Below are 20964 nucleotides of genomic sequence, written 5' to 3' on the forward strand. Positions count from 1 at the left end.
CCTCCGATATCGTGACAAGTATCGTGGGATGCGTGCACGATTCAGAGCAGGCGGCAACCTCCAATCCCTTAGAGAAGAGTTGGACCAGAAGTACGAGGAGCTTGTATGAACTATTGGCAGATGTAGTGAGCTCGAGGGGTTGCTTAGGGCCAAGGACGACGAGCTCGAGGTGAGCGAAGGGGTCATGGCCGAGTGCGTCGACCTTCAAGAGCAGGTGGAGACCCTACGAGACGAGCTTTATTAAAGCTCAATTAGAGTTGATGGCCTGAGTGGTCAGTTGACTGAGAAAGTGGCAGAGTTGGAGGGGACCGAGGAGGCCCGGGTAGCGTCTTTGGAAAAGGTAGCGGCATTAGAGGACTCTATCCGCGTCCTCAGGTCTAAACGTGCAACTGATGCAGAAATGGCCGCGCTAAGGGAGGCGTGGCTTGATGAGCGAATTGGTGGGCTTGAGAGAGATGTCTCCAGCCTAAGTGATCAAGTTGTCGCTCTTGAGGCCGAGAAGGCTCGGTTGTTGGCTCGGACTTCCTCCTCTCATGATTCTGCTTTCCCCAACGTTCCTCGTCATTTATACGAGATGTGGATCCATGCTGAGGCTCAGCTGGACATATGTAGGAACTTGATGACGGCGGGGAAGATTCCTAAGGCCGACTTCGAAGATGCCCGTGTTAAAGCAAGTGACAAGGCTTGCCTGTGGTTATGACCTCGCCACGTCGCGGACCGGTGGTGATGAAGAGGACTTGGACGGGCTTGCATCTGATGCTTGGTATGACGATGAGTATCCTAATGGCGGGGGTGATGGTGGAGATAGTGCTGCTGGACCGGGCGGTGAAGGTGGCGATTGTTGATACCCAATTTTTCCCCTATGTATTTTTATATCCAAAATACCTTCAAAATAGCATGTGTATGCATATATAAGCGTGCCCAAGAGTTTTGGTATTTTTCCCCAAATTTTAAGATTTTTAAAATAAATTTATTGTCTATTTTAACAATGCAAAATCCAATAATTATTTCCAATATTGTCGTGTTGGTGAATAATTTATTTCCATCCTCATATTTACATCAAAATATATTAAGGTGATTTTTGCATATTTTTATAAATTTATTTGATAGTTTTTTTTAAGCTAAATGGCATAAAATTGCAATTATAGCCTACATTACGATTAATAGCGTTTTACAATTATAAAATTATTCCCAGTATTTTTAGATTAATTTTTATATATTATTAATTAGTTCAGTGCTTTTAATTTGTTTTTAAAATTATTTTAACTGTTTTATAAAAATTAAAAAAGGAGAAATTGGCTATTTAACACATAGCCCATTATCATTTCAATTTTAGCCCAAAATTAAAACCCAATTCCCAAAAGGGAACGAGTTGTCCTCCCAAATGTCACAAACCCGATTTCGCCTTAAAAAAAGGGGGCGTCGACAGCATGGCGACTCTGCTGGGGATACATTCTTTAGGCTTTTACCATTTCATGTTATTTGTGACTTTATTGCTTCTTTATTGCTTTTATTTAATGTCTTTATTTCTCTTCTACTTCGAAACTGACTTGGCTCTTTGTTTTCTTTTCTTTAATGATTTTACTGCTTTCCTTCAATACTGTTGTAACTACGAGAAATTATTGTAATCATTACTTTATGAACGTTCAAATACGTGACAACTTGTTTCATTCTTGTAATTGCATCTTCAACATCATATTCCACTCGTGCCAAACAAATACCATAGCAACGCTTATAATGAGTGGTTGCGCCCTTCCGATATTATCACCCCCTAAATTTGGCGAAGGCGTATTTGCGGTAAAACCAATCGATCAGCGGTGCAGTCAACGGTTCCGTGCCTTTCCCTCTTGAGTTATCTGCTCAAGGGTACCGGTCTAATACCCCATAGAAACCTTATTATGTTTAACTGTGCATGCATCACTGTCAAACCTAGCGAGTCAGTTATGTTGTCCACATAATGACTCTTTAAGATAGCCTTGTCCAAAGTCCACTGAGGTTCCTTGGAACCCAAACGGACACTACCACGTCTGTGCATTTATTTGGGGAACTAAATGATGTTTATGCTAATTATTGATTTAAATAGTCGAGTCAGGCGGGGTAAGGGTCTAACACTTTGTTTTGCAGAAAATGAGGCACGAAGTCCCCAGATTCGGCATGGTGACCAACATTCACCCAAGGTTGCTAAGCTGGTGGGAAGACCTTCACTCCAGTGATTAGACTCTCGTCCGCAAATATTTGGGAAATTTGCCTTCTCTTTTGGAAATCCAACCCGACAACAAAATCATTGAGGCTGCAACTTTATTCTGGGATAGCGACAGATCTATGCTTCGCTTCGGGGACCTTGAAATGACACATTTGCTCGAGGAAATAGGAGGTTAGCTGGTATTCCTTGGGAGACTCCGGGTTTGCTTATGACAAAAAATTGCAAGGGCAGGGGTTTCTTCAAGATGATGGGACTAAAGAAAAACCTAGACTTGACCTGTTTGAAGGACTCTTACATTCCTTTCGACTATCTGTACGAGAGGTACGGCCATAGCAAGTCCTACCGCACTTACCCAGATGAATTTTCCCTCACCTCATTGGGGCATATCCACAAAAGAGTCTTCGTCTTTATGTTCTGCTTGGGGATGATAGTATTTCCTATGAAGAAGGCTAGGATCCATACCATACTAGCCATGGTCACCAAGACTTTGATCGAAGGAATCGGCGGGCAGCCTTTCAGCATAGTACCAATGATTTGTCGCAGAGATATACCGAGCCCTGAAAAACTGCCAACAAGGGGCCAATCACTTTGAGGGTTGTAACTTACTACTCCAACTTTGACTCATGGAGCACCTCCAAAAGGGTGAATATCGGCAAGAGATTTTGCGCAGAGACTGGGATGATCATATCGCCTTCCATCAGCCAAGGCGAATGAACTATATGCCTAACATGTTTGCTCAACCAGAAGATGCTAAAGGGTGGGTAGAGTTGTTTGAAAATCTGAAGGAAGACAAAGTGCAGTGGATGTTCGAATGGTTCCCTACTGGAGAGTTCATCGTCCGATCTCGGGACACACCATTTCTTATACTCATTGGTCTGAGAGGAACTTATCCCTATGTCCCTCTCCGAGTCATGAGACAGGCAGGAAGAAAGCAGGTCATACCAAAGGTCGACAAGATGAGTCACTTCAGGGCCGACTTCCAAGACGACGATAGCCCATACAAGTTTCAAGCTCAACACATGTGGCACTGCAAAATCATCCTGGGAAGGGATTCCATAGAACTAGACAGATACCATGCTGGTTATACCCCATACTATCCAAGCTGGTTGGAAGACGATCATGGAGGGTTGGGACAACCCGGGTCCATTCGAGGTCATAGGGTCATCGACAAAAAGGCTGAAGTACAGGTTAAGTACAACCAATTGCGCAAAAGGATTCGAGAGTGCGAAAGCGAACATCGGGAAATTCAAGAAGCACATCAGATGTTGATTGAAGAATGGAAGGATATGGCTGTCAGCGCCAATAAGCGACTGGGGTATTTGGAGCGGGGTTTAGTAGAGTTGGAAAGGAAGTTCATCCAGAGGATTGAAAACTGCCAGAACGCTGAGGGAAACGAAGGAGGACATTTGGCTAGAGCTTATTTGCTGCTGGGACTGCATGAGTTGGTGAAGCTGTTCGATGGAGCTAAGGATGTTGAGTCTGGGGAAGGTCCTTCTGGGACCAAGTAGTTAGGAGTCTTTTCTTTTGCTTTAAAATGTAATAAGGCCAATGACCATTAGTGACATTTTACTTTCTACGATTTTAGTGTCGTTTTGGGATTCGTCTTATTTTTTATCAATAAAATGAGGCATTTAGCATTATAAGTTCTCCAAATCAACTTGCCGCTAGGCCTACCTCGGGCACAACGAGGCTCCCAAATTAGGACGCGATTTATATTCTTGCACTATGTGTTTAAATATTGCAATGTTTTTCTCCTCATGATCCACACTAACTTGTTACCTTTTTTTTTGTTTGTTTTTACTTTTGTTTTATTCCCCTCCCCCAAAAGGTTAGTTCGTGCACTCTGGCATCTCATACTCTACAAGATCCAAGAGCCCTCCACCTCCTCCTCCTCCGAGTCCTATCAGAAACAAGAACAAGGCAAAAATGGAAGACTTGAGCAACATCACAAAGGAGAACTCGGGTGAACGGGTAGAGGTTACTCAGGGTATTCAGGTTTCCAAGGAAAGTGCCGCCCAACTTGAGCAGAAGTTGTTGAAATTTCAGGAAGAACTGGACCAAGTTCGGAACTTGGCAAACTTATCATTTTCCCTCACTACCCCGGATGTCAACTTTCCCAATGCTCAAAATCCTACACCTCCACAAAACATCCCGAAACCATAAAACCAACCCGCTCCCCATCACCACTGCAACACATGCCACACTTCGAACAACACCCCACTACTCATTCCTGAACCACTAAACTCCACAAATGATCATCCCCACAACACCCCCATCTATGTGGAAACCATACCACACTATACTCAACCCATTTTAAGCACACTAGAGTCTGATGACAAAGACTCTCTTATCAGGAACCTGGCCGCAGAACTCAAGAAGCTAACTAGCCGAGTCCAGGGTGTTGAAGGAAACAAAGGTATCGAGGGACTGAATTATGAGGACCTTTGTATTTAGCCAGATGTTGAACTACCCGAGGGGTACAAACCTCCCAAGTTCGAGATGTTTGATGGCACAGGGGATCCCAGAGTCCATTTGAGGACATACTGCGACAAGCTGGTCGGAGTCGGAAGGGATGAAAAGATCCGCATGAAACTCTTTATGAGAAGTTTGAAAGGAGATGCTCTATCTTGGTACATTAGCCAAGACCCCAAGAAGTGGACAAGCTGGGTAGGTATGGCGTCCGTTTTCATGGACAGGTTCAGATTCAATACGGAGAATGCGCCAGATGTATTCTACATCCAGAATTTGAAGAAGAAACCTAAAGAGACATTCCGCGAGTATGCTACTCGTTGGAGATCAGAGGCTGCTAAGGTCAGGCCAGCCTTAGAAGAAGAACAGATGAACAGGTTTTTCGTACGAGCTCAGGACCCACAATATTATGAGAGGTTGATGCTGATTGAGGGTCAGAAATTTTCTGACATCATCAAGCTAGGGGAGAGAATCGAGGAAGGTATTAAAACTGGTATGGTCACCATCCTTGAAGCATTACAGGCTACCAACAAGGCTCTATAGTCTGGTGGCACGTCCAAGAAATGGGATGTGGGAGCCGTGATGGTTGCACAGAGGACAAAATCCCTAATCAAATACCAAGCCTATCCATTACCTCCACTCACATATGAGCCTACCCCAAATTACCAAGCACCCTCGCCCTCTTACAAGGCTCCACCACCTACTTACCAATCATCTCAACCTCCCGTATATCAGCCTACTTCACCCAAATACTCCTAACCCGCACACGTCTACCAAGCCTACAATACCCAAGAAGCTCACTATCAATCACCTCGCCAAAAGTTCCCTAGACCCCGACCAAACTTCGACCGCAAACCTCCTAAACAGTACACCGCCATTGCCGAACCGATCGACCAGTTGTATGAAAGGCTTAAAGCTTCTGGTTACGTCACCCCTATCCTTGCCATAACTCCAGAGAACCCTTCCCAATGGATCAACCCAAACAAAACCTGTGCATACCATTCCGGCATGAAGGGGCATACCATTAATGAGTGGTGCTCCCTGAAGGATAAGATTCGGGCTTTGATTGACAACAAGATCATTGTGGCAAAGGAGCCTGCTCCGAATGTCCGCAACAACCCGCTGCCTGACCACAAAGGTGGAGGCGTTCACATGATCGAGATAGAAGATGATTTGGGACACCAAAGGGTCGATTGGATTAATTGCCGAAGGTGACGAGCCGAAGAAACCAACAGTCACACTTAATCCGATTGTTGTCCAGATCCAGCCTTCTGCGGATGCTGAAGTGAACATGTCTATACTGTTTGAGTTCGAAGCACCTCATTCTGCAGAGGTGTCCGGACCAATTGAGGTCGAGTTTGGATCCCCAAAAGCACCTGTGCCATTTGAAGTTGCTGTGTTACCTCCCAAAACAAGGGTACCCATTCCTGTAGCAATGTTAGCCATAGCACCGTTCCATACGAAGGCTATCCCTTGGGATTACACCGCCGAGGCGAAAAGGAAAGGAAAAACCAAATTTGGAGAAGCAATTTCAGCACAGGGTATGACCAGAACCGGCAGGGTTTATACTCCAGAACATCTCGCTGAGTCCAGTAAGCAAGCCTCTGGACGACCAACCGTCATTGAAACTGGGCCTGATAACCTCTGGAGGAAGATACAAGCAAAGAAGTACTCAGTCATCTATCAGTTGAACAAGACGCCAGCCCATATTTCCATCTTAGCTCTGCTACAAAGTTCTGACGCACATAAGAACGCCTTATTGAAAGTGTTGAGCGATGCATATGTGCCCAACAACATAACTGGAGGAGAAATGGCAAACATGGTAGGGCAGGTATTGGAGAGTCACAAAATCACTTTGCACGAAGATGAGCTACCACCAGAAGGGCTAAGCCACAACAAAGCGTTGCACATCACTGTGCAATGTGAAGATTATTTCATCACCAGGATTCTGATTGACGGAGGGTCCAGCCTCAATATTTGTCCATTGGTGACTCTCAGAACATTGGGAAAGAGCCTTCATTAGATCAAGGATAGGGCCATCAACGTCAAAGCTTTTGATGGTTCCCAAAGGTCCACAATTCGGGAAATCAATTTGTGTCTGCAAATGGGACCAAAGTTGTTCGACGTTGATTTTCAGGTGATAGACATCCTAGCATCTTACAACTTGCTATTGGGACGACCTTGGATTCACGCCGCTGGAGCTGTAGCATCAACCTAGCACCAGGCAGTAAAGTTCGAGTGGAATCACCAAGAGGTGATTATTCATGGCGATTGTAGTAATCCCATATACAGTCGCCAGACCATCCCAGTGATTGGAGGAAGAAGGAAGATAGGCGGGGAAACCTACCATCATATTGAGCGAGTCAACGCCGTAGACAAGGATAAATAGTGGGATAACAAGATTGAAAGCATATTGAATTGGTGTGGATACGAACCTGGCAAGGGGCTCGGCAAAAACCTCCAGGGAATCGCCAAACCCATCAAGCTGAAGAAACACGGTACCACTTTTGGTTTGGGATATGAGTACACTTGGAAAGAGTTTATTGAATGGTCGCCACCATGGCGCAGTCCTTACTACCCATTGGAGCTGTGAGCACGTGATTTTTGCCACGCTTAAATTACTCCTATAGAATTCATTAGAATTGGGATTTTTCTTTTATTATTCGAATTTTAAGGAATTAATTGCGATATTTTGTGTCTGTTTGCGTTTTGTGTACATTTTTAGTTGATATAATTCATAAAAATTACAAAAAATATAGTACCTTTGCATTTAGGACTCAATTTTATATTTTTAATTTTATTAGTTAATTGACATTGCAAAATAATAGAAAATCACAAAAATAGTCCTTGTCCATCTTTACATAGTTCTCTTTTTAAATTAGGATTTAGCTAATTTTAGATAAAATAATTTGTTTAGTTGAAGAATTAAATCAGGTCTTTATTTTTTATTTTTGTATTAAACAAAAATTTAAAAAAAAAAGAAAGGAAGAAGAAAAGAAAGGAATTAATTGAAAACCAAATAAAAAGAGATGCAAAATTAGGCTGGCCTGATATTGGGCCAGTGCTAAATAGCAGCCCAAATTGGACCAAAATCCCTCCCCAAATCTGGTCCCCAGTCCAAGCCCAAATCCCCATTCACCCGGTCCAGACACCCCATATACAAAACGACGCCGTATTGGTCTGATTAAATTTGGGTCGTCTATCATCTTTAATCCAGCGGCTCCTAATTGATCTCGATTTTAAATAAAAGTGTCTGAAATTTGAAGAAACCCTAGAGACAACACCCTCCTTCCTCGTACCCCCGCCTCCTTCGTCGGCTCTGCCCTAACTCCGCCGCCGGAAATCGTCTCACGGCGGCGGCCGGCCTTCAAACTCGTCCAAATTTTCACCATAGATTCCTCCCTCCCTCCTCTGTCCGAATCCATGCCCCATTTCCTTTCACCAAACCCTTCAAATAACTAAAACCCTAGCGCCGCCTCCGCCGCACACGGCGGCGCCGCCACCCATACCATACCAAATTTGTACTCCACAACCCCCAGGCCACTCTAAGCCCCATTCTCATGTTTATTGCACAAGAATCCCAACCGAAGTCCTTCAATTTTACATCTAGGATTCGAATTTTTTGGGCCAAGGACAAATTCATTCGCACAAGCATCCTTTGCATATCACTTGTCCAATACAGGAGCATTTGAGTCTAATAGTGAGTTTCCCCATATTCTTCTCTTGTTTTTGTTTCTTTCTTCTTCTGCTCTTCTCCTTTGCTTCCTGTGATTTGATCTTGCTTTGGTAATTGTTGATAATTAGATTAGTCGTTGTTTGAATGCATTTGATATAGATATTAATTCAGTAAGCTTTTTCGTTTATTTCTGTTTTGTTTCTTAGTTTTGGGTTCCGTATGTGTTTCATTCTGTTCCAATAATTGTTTTGTAGTTTAATTTTGTTTCATTTTGTTTAATCCTGGGTTGGTAGTTTAGCTTTTAGTTTAATTTTTGGTTCTAATCTGTCTTTATCTGTCTTTGATTCATTAATCGATCCTGTTTGAAGCCTTGTTTGAATTTCAATCCCTTATGATTGTTGCTAGCTGGTGTTAATTAGTTTAAGTCAATTTAATTAGTAATTGTCATTAATAATTCCATAGTTTGGTGTTTAGTTTCAAATAATCCTAGGCTTAGTTTAGTTTACCCTAGTTAAATAAATTGTTTGGTTATAGCTATACTAGGCTAGTAATTTCAGGGGTATTCAGGGGGTATTTTGGGTACCTAAAATTGGTTAGAATGTTGTAGGTTAAACTAGAATACACTAGACTCTTCTAGAAGAGGGTCTTAGTGTAAGTTTCAGCAGTCTTAATGCAGTAACTTGGGCAACAAGCCAAAAATTTAGGGATTAATGTATAAAAACTGAAATAAAAAGGGAGGAAAATGAGTGAATGAATTCTAGAAGCTTCCTCCCCCTTTCCTGCCTATAAAAGGCAGTCCTCATGCCTTCTTTCAGGAGTGTTTTTTTGAAATCTGAAAAATCCCCATAAGGTTCTAGATGTTTTTTACCCTATACAAAATTCCCAAAAGTTTCAGCTTCTAAAACTCCCTCCCAAAAACACTTTATGCAAGCTTAGCATCTGATTTTTGAATTTCAAATTCAAATACTCTTAAGGTTCTCAAAAATCTTCATCCTAGATCTAAAATTTTCAGAAAAACCAAAAAAAAGTAGCAAAAACAAAAACTCAAAAAAAATACACCAAAAATACGTGTTCTATTGAAATTCTTAGGTTACTTTCAAGTTTTGTGTTTAATTTGCATCTTCTAGCTCGGTTTCTGGTGGTTGAAGTCTTCAAAGTGTTCCTGGTTCAATTTCAAGTAAATTTGGGTTAAAACCAGTGTGTTTTTGGTCATCTTGCTGCTGTTACCCTTCTATCATTCCTTCCTGGGTATTGTGGCTTGATTTGGGTTGAAAATTGGCCTTATTTTGCTGGTGTGAGCCGTGATTTGCTGAACTGCTGCTGACCTCCCTCTTTTCTCTTGTTACTTTACACTTCCAGGTACATATTCGAACCATGATTTGGTAGCTTTGAAGTGAAATGATGAAATGAAATGCTCATCCATTTGCCTCCTGAAATGTAGTTGTTCGAGCTGTCATAATCGAATAGATAATAGTTGATCTGTATTTGTTTAAGTTTACTTTTGCTTTGTGTTTACATAATCCCTGGATAGTATAACTTGGACTGCTTGGGACTGTTTGAGACTTTTAAATTTGATATGTTTCATCTAGTAGTAGCATTAGTATGGAATAGCTTAATGTCTTATTTTTGGTTCGATTCTTTGGACATTTGCTCAGTTCAGAGAAATCAGTAGAAAACGTCATTTGTAGTGCAATTAAATCAAATCTAGTTATCATATCCATTAGAAGCTGAAATTGAATTCAAAACAGATACACGTTTGTATTAGTACAAGAGCTGGCGTATTTTGTAATTTTGACACGCTAGTTAATCTAGTTGTTTCATTTGCAGATCTAATTCACGCATTGAAATCCTTAGGATGTAGTGATTGAAATTGATGTGGCTTTTAAGGTTATGAATTCAACATGTTTGGTTAATCATGTATAAATCAGTTGAATATGTGTAGGATAATTGGATTCAAAGGTTGGCATGTTAGCTTGAATTTAGAACTGATTGTTTGTTTACCAATAATTAAGGCAGTTGTGAGTAAAATCAGTAGGTTAAAATGCAAATAAAAATCAATAAGAGATCTGGGCTCATCTGAGACCCCAAACGTGACTGTTTCTGCTCAAACCAGACTTGGGCCTGACGTTTAGCCCAGCTTCTCAATGGGAAAAGCCCAGCATATTTCTAATCAGACTGAACTTTACTGAAGCCCAATTGCCGGGCAGCTTCATGTTACAGGGATTGGGCCAAGTTTTGAGGCCCAGCGTGCTGAAGGTCCATTTTACTTGTTTAAATTTTGGACTTAAGGCTTGAGCCTCTTTGAATACTCCTAGTAATAATAGACCCACATAACTAATTAATTAGGTCGTTTAGAGACAAGAATCAATAGAAAATTATAGTTTGCTCTAGGATGGCCTTTAAATAATACAATGAGGCGAGCCCCGCCAAACATATTGCATAAATTGCGGGGCCCTCTTTAAATGTTCATATTAAAATTCTTAGAATTCGGGACGTGCCATTTAGCGAATTTCATGGCCTCCCGCAAAGTTAATAACCCGTTAGTCGCTTAGGCGCGTTATTAAATAATATTACTTTTCTAAACTCGGGTGCACATTTATGTGACCCAAATCCAAATCTCAACGAAGTCGGAATGTGTCAAAAACCGCGGGTGCATTTATGTGACGTGGTTCGAGACGCGTTTTCACGACGTTGCAATTATTTTTTAAAAATAATAATAAATGCGGTTTACAATTAAAAAGCACATAAGTTAACACATGTATTAAAATCAAATTTTTAGCCAATTATAATAAATTAAGCGACCGTCCTAGAACCACGGGATCCGGGGGTGCCTAACTACTTCCCTCGGGTCAACAGAATTCCTTATTAAGAATTTCTGGTTCGCAGACTCCAAATGGGAAGTCGAAATTTTCCTCGATCTGAGATTTAAGTTAAACCGGTGACTTGGGACACCAAAAGCCAATCCTATCCCAAGTGGCGACTCTAAAAATAAATAAATAATCCCATTTCGAATAATGTCACTTTAAATGAAAAAACTCCCTTATACATTATCCTTCGGGTTGGTGTGTAAAAAGGAGGTGTGACAGCTCTGGCAACTTTGCTGGGGATACGAACCCAGAATTTCGATTCAGGGTTCAAGAATTCGAGCTTAGTATAATTATTATATTTGGCTTTGTCTGATTTTCCTACATGTTTCATGCTAAATGTGCTAAGTGCTTTACCGTTTTGATATTATCTGAATTGTACATATAAAATTGTTACGAAACTCTTCTCTTCTCATCTCCGGGGATGTGCTCACTGGTTGAGACTCCCTATTCTGTTAGTGTCATAACTTATAATAAGAAAGAGGCCGGACAAGTTACTAAGCCGGATGGCCTTTTGGTTCCCGGTACGTATCCCCCTCCTCAACTCGAGTTGTCCGCTCGGGTACACAATCTAGAACATATACTCAGGTTTTGAACCTAGAATAACTCGACCTCATGCCGGATCCCTAGTAGGACGTTTGTTTGCATCATGTGCATTTGACTTAGGGGACTCAACAGAGGGGTTGGGTCCGTCTAGGATAGGTGACCTGAAATGAATTGACCATCCTGATGCATCTTACGTGCTTCTTGCGCATTTATTTGCTCGGCTTTGCATGTTGATCGGCTTGACTAAATGAGTGAAAATTGAGAAAAAATAAGCAGTGTTAGGACTAAGTGAGGGTGACCATTTGAGAAAAAACCAATGCCCAAATAGTACCGAAATGCTGCCGGATTTTTGAAAACATGAAAAATGGGAAAGAGAAAAATATTTCCCTTTGCATCAGTCGCCAGAGCTGTCACACCTCCTTTTCACACACCCCGAAGGTAGTATAAGGGAGTTTTTCCACTTTAAGTGACATTATTCGTAATGGGATTATTTATTTAGCAGAATCGCCACTTGGGATAGTTTATTCGGTGTCCCAAGTCACCGGTTTATTTTGAATCCCAAATCGAGGAAGATTTCGACTTTCCAATTGGAGTCTGCGAACCAGAAATTCTGAATAAGGAATTCTATTGACCCAAGGGAAGGTGTTAGGCACCCCCGGATCCCGTGGTTCTAGCACGGTCGCTTAAATTATTATAATTGGCTAAAAAAAATATCTGATTTTAATACATGTTTTAACTGATGTGCTTTTTAACTTTAAACCGCTTTTATTATTATGTTTTAAAGAGAATTGCAACGTCGTGAAAACACGCCTCGAACCACGTCACATAAATGCACCCGCGGTTTTTGACACATTTCGACTTCGTTGAGATTTGGATTTGGGTCACATAAATGTGCACCCGAGTTTAGGAAGGTAATATTCTTTAAATAACGGGCCTAAAGCAACTAGCGCATTGTTAACTTTGCGGGAGGCCATGAAATTCGCTAAATGGCACGTCCCAAATTCTAAGGATTTTAATATGAACATTTAAAGAGGGCCCCGCAATTTATGCATTATGTTTGGCGGGGCTCACCTCATTGTATTATTTAAAGGCCATCCTAGAGCAAACTATAATTTTCTATTGATTCTTGTCTCTAAACGACCTAATTAATTAGTTATGTGGGTCTATTATTACTAGGAGTATTCAAAGAGGCTCAAGCCTTAAGTCCCAAATTTAAACAAGTAAAATGGACCTTCAGCACGTTGGGCCTCAAAACTTGGCCCAATCCTTGTAACATGAAGCTGCCCGGCAATTGGGCTTCAGTAAAGTTCAGTCTGATCAGAAATATGCTGGGCTTTTGCCATTGAGAAGCTGGGCTAAACGTCAGGCCCAAGTCTGGTTTGAGCAGAAACAGTCACGTTTGGGGTCTCAGATGAGCCCAGATCTCTTATTGATTTTTATTTGCATTTTAACCTACTGATTTTACTCACAACTGCCTTAATTATTGGTAAACAAACAATCAGTTCTAAATTCAAGCTAACATGCCAACCTTTGAATCCAATTATCCTACACATATTCAACTGATTTATACATGATTAACCAAATGAATTCATAACCTTAAAAACCACATCAATTTCAATCACTACATCCTAAGGATTTCTATGCGTGAATTAGATCTGCAAATGAAACAACTAGATTAACTAGCGTGTTAAAATTACAAAATACGCCTGCTCTTGTACTAATACAAACGTGTATCTGTTTTGAATTCAATTTCAGCTTCTAATGGATATGATAACTAGATTTGATTTAATTGCACTACAAATGACGTTTTCTACTGATTTCTCTGAACTGAGCAAATGTCCAAAGAATCGAACCAAAAATAAGACATTAAGTTATTTCATACTAATGCTACTACTAGATGAAACATATCAAATTTAAAAGTCTCAAACAGTCCCAAGCAGTCCAAGTTATACAATCCAGGGATTATGTAAACACAAAGCAAAAGTAAACTTAAACAAATACAGATCAACTATTATCTATTCGACTATGACAGCTCGAACAACTACATTTCAGGAGGCAAATGGATGAGCATTTCATTTCATCATTTCACTTCAAAGCTACCAAATCATGGTTCGAATATGTACCTGGAAGTGTAAAGTAACAAGAGAAAAGAGGGAGGTCAGCAGCAGTTCAGCAAATCACGGCTCACACCAGCAAAATAAGGCCAATTTTCAACCCAAATCAAGCCACAATACCCAGGAAGGAATGATAGAAGGGTAACAGCAGCAAGATGACCAAAAACACACTGGTTTTAACCCAAATTTACTTGAAATTGAACACGGAACACTTTGAAGACTTCAGCCACCAGAAACCGAGCTAGAAGATGCAAATTAAACACTACAACTTGAAAGTAACCTAAGAATTTCAATAGAACACGTATTTTTGGAGTATTTTTTTTGTGAGTTTTTGTTTTTGCTACTTTTTTGGTTTTTCTGGAAATTTTAGATCTAGGATGAAGGTTTTTGAGAACCTTAAGAGTATTTGAATTCGAAATTCAAAAATCAGATGCTAAGCTTGCATAAAGCGTTTTTGGGAGGGAGTTTTAGAAACTAAAACTTTTGGGACTTTTGTATAGGGTAAAAAACTTCTAGAACCTTATGGGGATTTTTCAGATTTCAAAAAAACACTCCTGAAAGAAGGCATGAGGACTGCCTTTTATAGGCAGGAAAAGGGAGGAAGCTTCTAGAATTCATTCACTCATTTTTCCCCCTTTTTATTTCAGTTTTTATACATTAATCCCTAAATTTTTGGCTTGTTGCCCAAGTTACTGCATTAAGACTGCTGAAACTACACTAAGACCCTCTTCTAGAAGAGTCTAGTGTATTCTAGTTTAACCTACAGCATTCTAACCAATTTTAGATACCCAAAATACCCCCTAAATACCCCTGAAATTACTAGCCTAGTACAGCTATAACCAAACAATTTATTTAACTAGGGCTAACTAAACTAAGCCTAGGATTATTTGAAACTAAACACCAAACTATGGAATTATTAATGACAATTACTAATTAAACTGACTTAAACTAATTAACACCAGCTAGTAACAATCATAAGGGATTGAAATTCAAACAAGGCTTCAAACAGGATCGATTAATGAATCAAAGACAGATAAAGACAGATTCGAACCAAAAATTAAACTAAAATCTAAACTACCAACCCAGGATTAAACAAAATGAAACAAAATTAAACTACAAAACAATTATTGGAACAGAATGAAACACATACAGAACCCAAAACTAAGAAACAAAACAGAAATAAACGAAAAAGCTTACTGAATTAATATATATATCAAATGCATTCAAACAACGACTAAACTAATTATCAACAATTACCAAAGCAAGATCAAATCACAGGAAGCAAAGGAGAAGAACAGAAGAAGAAAGAAATAAAAACAAGAGAAGAATAGGGGGAAACTCACTATTAGACTCAAATGCTCCTGTATTGGACAAGTGATATGCAAAGGATGCTTGTGCGAGTGAATTCGGCCTTGGCCCAGAAAATTCGAACCCTAGATGTAAAATTGAAGGACTTCGGTTGGGATTCTTGTGCAATAAACATGAGAATGGGGCTTAGAGTGGCCTGGGGGTTGTGGAGTACAAATTTGGTATGGTATGGGTGGCAGCGCCGCCGTGTGCGGCGGAGGCGGCGCTAGGGTTTTAGTTATTTGAAGGGTTTGGTGAACATTCGAAGGAATTGGGGCATGGATTCGGACAGAGGAGGGAGGGAGGAATCTATGGTGAAAATTTGGACGAGTTTGAAGGCCGGCCGCCGCCGTGAGACGATTTCCGGCGGCGGAGTTAGGGTGGAGCCGACGAAGGAGGCGGGGGTACGAGGAAGGAGGGTGTTGTCTCTAAGGTTTCTTCAAATTTCAGACACTTTTATTTAAAATCGAGATCAATTAGGAGCCGCTGGATTAAAGATGATAGACGACTCAGATTTAATTAGACCAAAACGGCGTCGTTTGTATATGGGGGGTCTGGACCGGGTAAATGGGGATTTGGGCTTGGACTGGGGACCGGATTTGGGGAGGGGTTTTGGTCCAATTTGGGCTGCTATTTAGCACTGGCCCAATATCAGGCCAGCCTGATTTTGCATCTCTTTTTATTTGCTTTTCAATTAATTCCGTTCTTTTCTTTTTCCTTTCTTTTTTTTTTAAATTTTTGTTTAATACAAAAATCAAAAATAAAGACCTGATTTAATTCTACAACTAAACTAATTATTTTATCTAAAATTAGCTAAATCCTAATTTAAAAAGAGAACTATGTAAAGATGGACAACGACTATTTTTGTGATTTTCTCTTATTTTGCAATGTCAATTAACTAATAAAACTAAAAATATAAAATTGAGTCCTAAATGCAAAGGTACTATATTTTTTGTAATTTTTATGAATTATTTCAACTAAAAATGTACACAAAACGCAAACAAACACAAAATCACGCAATTAATTCCTTAAATTCGAATAATAAAAGAAAAATCCCAATTCTAATGAATTCTATAGGAGTAATTTAAGCGTGGCAAAAATCACGTGCTCACAGCTGCCCCTCTTTGCTCGAAGACACGAAGGGTTTTCGGGCAAAGATAAATGAGCAATATGAGGGATTTTTGCCAGCTCGGCACTCCAGGAGAAGCATCTTTGAAAACCATCTGACCGAACCTGCTTCAAAGGTTGCCTACATATCCTTGGCTATAAAGGAATCAGGTCAGTGTAGTTCTGGAAGGTCTGGTAGCTGGGACTACCATGAGCTGTGATTTCACTGTTGTTGCTGCTGCTACTACTTGTTTTCCACCATAAAAGCAAAATATCTATGTTCTTCCCATTTTTGGCGGTTTCCTTTGCTACATATCTTGTTTTCCGGGTTATTGAACCCTCCGATGTGGCCATATCTATGGTATATGAAGTGTGGAGTACAAAAGCCATCCGCCAAATCCGTGTTGTGGACCATCCTGCTTATCTTCAGTGAGTCTAAGAATTTGTGCACGGCCACGGTTCTCGGGGCAATCAAGTACTTGTGTCTTAAAGGAACCTCAGCACGTCCGATATACCCGGCTATTTCCTCTAAGGTCGGGGTAAGTTCAAAGTCTGAAAAATGGAACACGTTGTGCGCCGGATCCCAGCATGTAACTAATGCCCTGATGATGTCTCCCCGAGGCGTAATTTCCAACAAACCGGTAAGCCCTTTCAAATATTTTTTGACTTCATCTTGCCCTTCTCCTCCTAGATCGTTTCACCACAGACGCAACTCCAAAGGGATTTTATTCATGATTGAGAAAGGTTTATTTTGAATCGTGCTCATCCTGCACATTTATTTAAAGTGATTTAATGACTTATTTTGACTTAAACAGAAAAAATGGCTATTTTTGCAAAATTTCCATTTAACAAAAACAAAGACTTGGTTTTGCAGATACGGCCTTTCAGCACTTCCGGGAAGGAGATTTTAAGGATGTGCCCGCAAACCATTTTAAAAATGACTCCAGGTGGCTGTTCTTGCAAAATCGGCCTTCCGGCGCCCTTTTGGGGACATTTGGCTTATTTTAAACAAGAATGGCATCACCCGACTTATTTATGACAAAAAATTAAAATATTGACACTTTTGGGCTATTTTTGCAAAAGGGTGGTTGGACCCGCTGAGGGTCGCCTACGTATCTCACATCCGGTGAGAATCAAACCAGCGTAGTTCGGTCAGATTTGCCAAAAACTATTTTGAACAATAATTTTCTTTCTATGTTTTTCTTGTTTTTCTTTCAAATATTTTTATCTTTTCAATTTTTCATTTTTTCAAAAATCCGGCAGCATTTCGGTATTATTTGGGCATTGGTTTTTTCTCAAATGGTCACCCTCACTTAGTCCTAACACTGCTTATTTTTTCTCAATTTTCACTTATTTAGTCAAGCCGATCAACATGCAAAGCCGAGCAAATAAATGCGCAAGTAGCATGTAAGATGCATCAGGATGGTCAATTCATTTCAGGTCACCTGTCCTAGACGGACCCAACCCCTGTGTTGAGTCCCCTAAGTCAAATGCACATGATGCAAACAAACGTCCTACTAGGGATCCGGCATGAGGTTGAGTTATTTTAGGTTCAAAACCTGAGTATATGTTCTAGACTGTGTACCCGAGCGGATAACTCGAGTCGAGGAGGGGGCTACGTACCGGGAACCAAAAGGCCATCCGGCTTAGTAACTTGTCCGGCCTCTTTCTTATTTTAAGGTATGACACTAAGAGAATAGGGAGTCTCAACCAGTGAGCACATCCCCGGAGATGAGAAGAGAAGGGTTTCGTAACAATTTTATATGTACAATTCAGATAATATCAAAACGGTAAAGCACTTAGCACATTTAGCATGAAACATGTAGGAAAATCAAACAAAGCCAAATATAATAATTATACTAAGCTCGAATTCTTGAACCCTGAATCGAAATTCTGGGTTCGTATCCCCAGCAAAGTCGCCAGAGCTGTCACACCTCCTTTTTTACACACCACCCCGAAAGGTAGTATATAAGGGAGTTTTTCCAATTTAAGTGACATTATTCGAAATGGGATTATTTATTTCAGTTCAGAGTCGCCACTTGGGATAGGTTTGTTTGGTGTCCCAAGTCACCGGTTTATTTTGAATCCCAAATTGAGGAAAATTTCGACTTTTCATTTGAAGTCTGCGAACCAGAAATTCTGAATAAGGAATTCTGTTAACCAGGGGAAGGTGTTAGGCACCCCCGGATTCCGTGGTTCTAGCACGGTCGCTTAAACTATTACAATTGGCCTATTATCTGATTTTAATACATGTTTTAGCCTATGTGCATTTTAACTTATTAACCGCTTTTAATTAATTTTAAGGAAGATTGAACGTCGTTTAAGACATGTCTTTGGATCGCGTCACATGAAATGCACTCGCAATCCGAGACATATTTTATTCAACGTTTTAGGATTTGGATTTGGGTCACATGAAATGCACACCCGAGTTTAAGAAGATAATGTTATTAAAATAACGCGCCTAAAGCAACTACGCGTTTTTAAATTCGCGAGGGCCATGAAAATTTGCTAAATGGCACGCCTCGAATTCTAAGGGTTAAAATTAATTAAGTGAAGACCATGGGTTTTGAGATTGTATTTGGCGTGGCACGCCTCACTTATTTTTAAAGGATTGTCCTCAACTAAAGCAAATTAAAGAGGTTCATATTTAAAACTAAATTGATGTTTCAATTAGGCTATTAATTATATACATGCTTAGGGTAATACACTAGGCCTTCACCCAGTAAACGACAAATAGCAATTCATCAAAACACGAACCTTAAAGTTTCGAGTTATAAGTTTGTTTAGTGAAAGGGATGATCTAGTCACTTAGCAACAAAGTCTATTCAACCAAAGGCATCTTCAAACTATGTACAATACCAAATCATCGAGAAAAGAAAAGAAATCACATCTTGCGCAACTCAAAACAACTTGCACCTAAAAAAGAAACAAAAACTTAATAATAAGAAAAGAAAAGTGTTCAAAGACACTAGTGGAACATTCTGTTTTACAGCCTATCATCCAAATCCTAGCTAGTGATATCACAACTTTTGAAAACTCGACTTTTCAACTTTATCATATTTGATTTTTAGTGCCCAGGCATTATCATTTGTTACCATTTGTTTCTCCTGAAAATTATAAAATGAGAGCACCAACAAAAATTGAGGCCAGTTCCTGTTAAGTGCATCAACTTTTGTATTTATGCAGACTGCTCATCTTCTAAACAGCTCGGATTTAACCAACAGTCAGATTCCAATTGAAATTAACGGAATTTTACTCATTGTTTAAAATTAAATCTACACAAACAAGTAGCAACAGACAAATTAACTTCAGAGAACAGCCATGACTCAACTATAGACTAGATATCATTTTTTGAGTTTAAATTAAAATCAAAGTCAATAAATCCAAATAACTAATAGAGACAAAACGAAGGCAGATGTGTTCTCATATTATAACAGATCTGGAAGAAAAAAAACAAAATTTCGGTACATACCTAATGCACATGAATCAATCTAACAAATGTCAATGGCCAAATAAAGGCCATGCTAGAGCTGATGGAGTTCAGAAGCGACAATGAAAAAAGCAGCAGCCGAAATCAACAGAACAATTCCAATTTAAAATCCAAAAAAAATCGACTCGAAACCCAGAAATTAATGCACTGATGTAGCCGAAATCAAAATAGTATTGGAAATCCCTTTTTGATTGTTGTTTTGCTCTTTGGAGCTCTTCTTTTCCTTCAGATCTAGAATTCAAATTCTCTACTTCTAACACTTTTCTTTGCTTCTAAAGGTGTGTGTTACGTGAGTGAAGTGAGTGAGTGCAGATGAGTGGGAGGGAGATCCGATGGTTAGCTTTTGATTTTGGGGTTGGAAAAAATGGTGAAGAAGAAAAGGGGGCTGGTCGTTTGTCTCTTGGTTTTGAGTAGAGAGGCGCCACTCTTCAAGGTTTGTGAGAGAAAAGGGCTCTCCAAATTCTGATATATTTTTGTGCCTTAGCTCCCCTTGTATGTGAGGGATTAGGGCAAAGGATAATGGGTATTTGGGTAGGAAGATTGAGCTTTGAGTGGGTTATTGGGTTTTGGCAGATTTGGGTATAAGCTTTGGGCTCAGCATTAATTTTGGCCCACTTTCACAAGACAAACATTTCTTTATCCAATTCTTTGTTTTATTTTCTAATTTTTCCTTTTTCTTTTAATTAAAATCCTACAAATTAAAAATCCGAAATTATCCAAAATGTGAAATTTAGCTAATTATAAAAACTATAAAAACTACTTATTCCTAAATTAAAAGAGGAAAAATCAATAAAAGAAAAAAAAAGTGTAAAAATGAAGTATTTTTTTGTGATTTTCGATTTTTATAAAATAAATAATTACTAATTAATCCTAAAAATGTAAAGATAAAGCCTAAATGTCATGCATGATATTTTTAGTATTTTTCATGATTTAACTAAAACTTAAACATGCACAAAATGCAAACAATTAAAAATTCTACAAAAAATCCTAAAATGGCAAATAATTAACAAAAATCTATTTTTCTTGGGATTTTATAGGAGTATTTCATATAGGGCAAAAATCACGTGCTTACAGCTGCCCCTCTTTGCTTGGAAACATGACGAGTTTTCGGGCAAAGATAAAGTAAGCAATATGAGGGATTTTTGCCC

General features: G+C 39.7%; 2 long non-coding RNA genes across 2 annotated transcripts; one reads left to right on the plus strand and one right to left on the minus strand.

The window, feature by feature from the left end:
• The first annotated feature begins 8321 nt into the window (after nt 1–8321).
• Nucleotides 8322–9846, plus strand: LOC109217470. The gene is made up of 2 exons (XR_002066646.1): nt 8322–8372; nt 9708–9846. It is a non-coding gene; the product is annotated as an uncharacterized LOC109217470 (long non-coding RNA).
• Nucleotides 9847–13605: 3759 nt separating this feature from the next.
• Nucleotides 13606–20286, minus strand: LOC109217471. Its single transcript, XR_002066647.1, has 2 exons — nt 19799–20286; nt 13606–13881 (listed from the first exon to the last, which is right to left on the minus strand). It is a non-coding gene; the product is annotated as an uncharacterized LOC109217471 (long non-coding RNA).
• Nucleotides 20287–20964: the final 678 nt, after the last annotated feature.

The sequence above is a fragment of the Nicotiana attenuata genome, unplaced genomic scaffold (genome assembly GCF_001879085.1).
Source record: "Nicotiana attenuata strain UT unplaced genomic scaffold, NIATTr2, whole genome shotgun sequence".
Lineage (NCBI taxonomy): Eukaryota > Viridiplantae > Streptophyta > Magnoliopsida > Solanales > Solanaceae > Nicotiana > Nicotiana attenuata.